The following is a 5,378-nucleotide window of genomic DNA, read 5'->3' on the forward strand; positions in this document are numbered from 1 at the left end:
TTTGCATACTTTAGATGTTCACGTTTGTGTTGAGGTGGCAGGTAACATTTGCTTGTGATAACTTTTCCATGTGCACCACCACTCCTGTGTCAGCTAAACCTTCCTGCATGTCTTTTGCTGTCATGTGGGGGTTTTGCTTTGCCTTTCTAGATGCCAAACAAGCAGTTCTATCTGAGAGTTTTCTTGGTCCTCCAGAAACCATCATTTCTTATTGACTTTTCTGACAGTGGCAACTGCAAACTGGAAGCGCTTTGATATTATTTCATAGGCTTCCCCTGCTTTGTAGGCATGAAGTGACTTCATATGAGGGAAATTTTTTTGTACTAATCTATTGTTTTAAAGGGCACACATCCACTACTCCAAAGATGATCATAATTAATTTTTACGTGACAATTTTCCAGCCTCTCTTTATCCCTCAGAATACAAGCTGCACCTTCAAGACTGATATATGCAAATTACCTCTTTTCTGATTGACTATCCTACATTGTGCCTCATTCAAAAAGCAGTGTGAGGTTTTCATCATAAAACATCATAAAAACAGTGAATTCAAATCAGGCTGTTTCACAGCTTAGTTTCCATATGTGGACTGTATGAACTGGGGAGCAAACAGTACGTTGTACATCAAACTCACTTTTATTGCATAGGAGAAGAGAAATATTCAGTTTTGTATTTTATGGGCCTTTTAAATCAAATAAATTAATTTCTATCATTTGTTAAGCTTTAATGCTTTCAGTGATGCTTGTGTTCTTTTGTTATTGCTGTCGTAGCTGTTGGCTATGCAAAAGATGTTGCTGATGTAGGCATGTATTGAACCACTCAAAGCACATCAGAAGCATGCTATTAATTAAAGCTCATTAGGCCGGGGCTCGTTATCCATCAGCCCGTCTAAAGCCCACCTCCTCAGGGATCAGCAGGAGACCCGATCCTGAGGAGTTACACGCTTCAGCTCTGAGGCTTACAACAGCTTACACACCATCTACAGCTGTGTTTCATTAAAGAGTGTAGAAGCGGCCCCCCACACAGTGAAGCTTCACTGGCCACTTTATCAGAAACACCTGCTCTATAAGTGTGCAGGTACAGACTGAAGCCCATCTGTTACTGCACTGTTCATCAGCCCCTCTTTATCCCTTTCAGCAATAGAAAAAAGACCACCACAGGGCCACCATTGACCAGGTTTTTTTTTTGAGGAGTAGGGGTTTCTAATAATGTGGCCATGCAGTGTTTTATAGCTCTATAGCAACTTTACACCTATGGACACTAATGTAAAAAAAAAACTCTATACTGAAAACAGTGATACAATAAATATACTTCATTCAAATAACTGACATGACGTGCATTTTTTATTTACAAATTCATTATTTTCATATAAAATAATTTAATAAATACACAACATATATGACAATATTCCACAACACCTCCTTTATGTGAACACATTTCTGTGCAACAAAATAGTTCATTTTAGGCATTTATGCATCCAAAAGTCTAAAAATGTCAAGTGGTGCAACCGTCCAGTCATATATTCAGATTAGGTAAACTAAAAATAAAGGTAAAAGTATAAAATATAAAGTAGTTTGGCATCGTTTTATGTGTCCTTTAAATCATCATAACATTTTGCAAAATAGGGCAGCTTTAAATATATTTGACGCATTGCAACATTTTTGTCTATAAATGTATATTATTACAACAAAGTACTTTTATTCTGACATGCTTTTAACAATGAGTGGGCAGGTTATTGCATCATAAAGGACATCCCAAGTGACAGCCTTGGCGCAATGCCGAGGTCAGCAGCCCTTTCACAAATATTGAAAAAATGGTCACTTTTGCATCATGATTAGGCTGGTTCGGTCATGTGGTGTGACCCAAAGAAAGCTATCAAAACATGTAATTATAATTTTTATTATAATGATCATTTATTTAAAAGAAAATATGTACAAAGGTTCAAGTACAAAGGCTAGTTTGTACCAATTTTCAATAGCGGTAAATGACTTTACAATATATTTTTTAAAGAATCTGTGGTTGCACGACAGCGACAGTCTCTGGGTGGTAAAACTGATGATCCTGTTTTATAAAGGAACGGATATGATTATAAAAGCTATGAGACAAACTTCGACACATTAAAAAGATTCTTGGACATTCATGAATGCATCTTTACATTTATTTTACTTTAAAAAAATTTTTGTCTTTCTGAAAGAATGAGTGCATTTTTTGTTTCAAAGCTCATTATTTTCATTTACAATAATCTAATAAATACATGACAAATATCATGATATTCTACAACACTTTCTTTATGTGAACACATTTTCAGTGCAACAAAATACAACAAATTTCTGGCATTTATGCATCCAAAAGTCTAAAAATGTCAAGTGGCACGACCGTCCAATCATATATGCAGATTAGGTGAACTATTAAAAAAGGTAAACATGAAGTAGTTTAGCATAGTTTTATGTTTGAAACATTTAAATCATTGTAACATCTCTCGAAACGGTGCAGCTTTAACATTAGTTTACTTTGAATTTGTTAAATTGCATCTTTTGGCAATAATTGCTTTTATGTGTTAGATTTTATTTAAGTGGAAGTAACACAGGCGCTCAAAGTAAACTTAATGCAGCACTTCAGTTCAGATCTGCTATTAAATCAACGACACACAAGGGACCTGCTGCTGCAGCTGATTGGTCTGGACAGGAATTTGAAATATTTCAGAGACAACAGACTAAAACTCACTAATGGGCGAAGACTTACAGTCCGGACTGACAGTCCAAGCCTTTATAGCGCCGTCCCCGAGGCCCACTGCGAAAGGTGATCCATCCTCGGCCTGTAGGCGGATCAATACAGCGGCATCGCCACCAAAGTGTGCAGTTTCCGGCTCTTTCTTAGCAAACCCCCTGCGAATCACAGCCGCTCTGTGTTTGAAACATTTCACAATCAATACAGCCCAGTCCTGTAAGACGGCACCACTTTGTTTCTGCTCGTGTAATTGCATCCCCAACCACAGAGCGGAGAGTGGGCTACACAGAACTCTCCTTCAGTTTATCAAAGGTTCTCTCTGCTGGGACTGAAGTTACATTACTCACTTTTAACATTAAAGGGCCCATGTCATGGAAAACTGGGACTTTTGGAAGTAAGAGTGGGATATACTGAGTTCAAAAACACTCCATACAGTCCATAGATGGAAATTAAGCTACCAAAATAGCCCATTCTGAATTTATTCATGTTTGTGACGTCACAAAAACTGACACTTTATCAGCTCCACCCGCTTGTATCTACACTCTCTGTCCATTTTATCAGCTCCACAGCTTCTACAGTTACAGACTGTAGTCCATCTGTTTCTCTGCATACTTTGTTACCCTGTTCTTCAATGGTCAGGACCCCCATGGACCCTCACAGAGCAGGTACTATTTGGATGGTGGGTCATTCTCAGCACTGCGGTGACACTGATGTGGTGGTGGTGTGTTAGTGTGTGTTACGCTGGTGCGAGTGGATCAGACACAGCAGTGCTGCTGGAGTTTTTAAACACTGTGTCCACTCACTGTCCACTCTATTAGACACTCCTACCTTGTCGGTCCACCTTGTAGATGTAAAGTCAGAGACGATAGCTCATCTGCTGCTGCACAGTTTGTGTTGGTCATCCTCTAGTCCTTCATCAGTGGTCACAGGACGCTGCCCACAGGACGCTGCTGGCTGGATGTTTGTGGTTCTCAGTCCAGCAGCTGAGGCACTGAGGTGTTTAGAGTGTATGTCAGCCTACAGCAGCTTAGCTCCGCCCACACACACTGAAGTTATAAGAAGTGTTACAGCCTGGACTGCTTTTTGAATGAGGCGCAGTACACGGCAGCCAATCGCAACGGAGCTTATTTACATATACTAGTCATAGAGGCAGAGATGAATTTATTTTTTTGCATGCTTTCCTGAAACGGGACTGAGGTTAAATGACATTGGCATCTGGAAAAACTACAAAACTGCACCCAACAATCTGATTAAAATCGGATTTCTGCAGCTATCTGTTTATTCAAATGGTCGTGTAAACAGCAGTCTGATTTCTTAGTCCACTGTAAAGAATCCTGACCCAAACCGCTCTTAATCGTTCTGTTTACATCTCAACATCTCATTCCCCTTTAACTAAAATCAGCGGATAAAATAATTTAACTTCAAATCAAATCAAATCTACGGAGCCCCGCTGGTGACGTCCTGCATAAATAAAAATAATATGTGGCTTTTATTAACGTGTGGGAACGAGATCCTAATGCGTGGCCATGACTTAATCATCTCATTCCCACGCCTTACTAAGTCGTGGCTACGCATTATTTTTATTTATACAGGATGTCACCAGCGGGGCTCCACACAAATCACATTTATTGTCACATCTCATTTACACTGGTGCGAAACTGAGTGAAATCTTAGGTGCATAGACCCCTTGTAGTACTTAAATACAAAAATAAATAAAAAGTATATACAAATATGTACACATTAGACTCTACATATACACAATAATATACACCAGTAATGCACCATTTCCAATGTATAGTTTTGTAACAGTAATATAGTTTATGAAATAATAGCTATGATATGTACAGTTGTACACATTTCCATATATGCAATTAGTGAGTCTGAGGTAGACAAATGAGATGCAGGGTACACAGGGGTTATATATCATATAATATACAAGATATATACATAGAAGATTTACAAGATGTCAATCTATATGTGCAGGTATAGATTTAAGGTCCCAAAATGTTCAGGTCCCAGTTTCTGATGCCGGTCGCTATGATCTCTGATCTACGGAGCCCTGATGACGACATCCTGTATAAATAAAAAAAAAATGCGTGGCCACTCCTTATTAACGCATGGGAACGAGATCCTAATGCGTGGCCATGACTCAGTAAGGCGTGGGAACGAGATCACGGCTTACTAAGTTGTGGCCACGCATTAGGATCTTGTTCCCAAGCTTTACTAAGTCATGACCACGACTTAATCATCTCATTCCCATGCCTTACCAAGTTGTGGCCACGCATTATTTTTATTTATACAGGATGTCACCAGCGGGGCTCCATACAAATCACATTTATTGTCACACCTCATTTACACTGGTGCGAAACTGAGTACACATTTCCATACATGCAATTAGTGAGTCTGAGGTATCTCAGGGTACACAGGGGTTACATATCATATAATGTACAAGATATAGATAGAAGATATACAAGGTGTCAATCTATATATGCAGGTATAGATTTAAGGTCCCAAAAAATGTTCAGGTCCGAGTTTCTGATGCCGGTCGCTATGATTTCTGATCCGTTATTGAATTGTGCAGACATTTTGAAAAATCGGTGGAGTTGCCCTTTAGATAGAAAAACAGAACTGTTACTTCTCGCCGGATCCGTAGG

The sequence above is a fragment of the Colossoma macropomum genome, unplaced genomic scaffold, assembly GCF_904425465.1.
Source record: "Colossoma macropomum unplaced genomic scaffold, Colossoma_macropomum, whole genome shotgun sequence".
Taxonomy (NCBI): domain Eukaryota; kingdom Metazoa; phylum Chordata; class Actinopteri; order Characiformes; family Serrasalmidae; genus Colossoma; species Colossoma macropomum.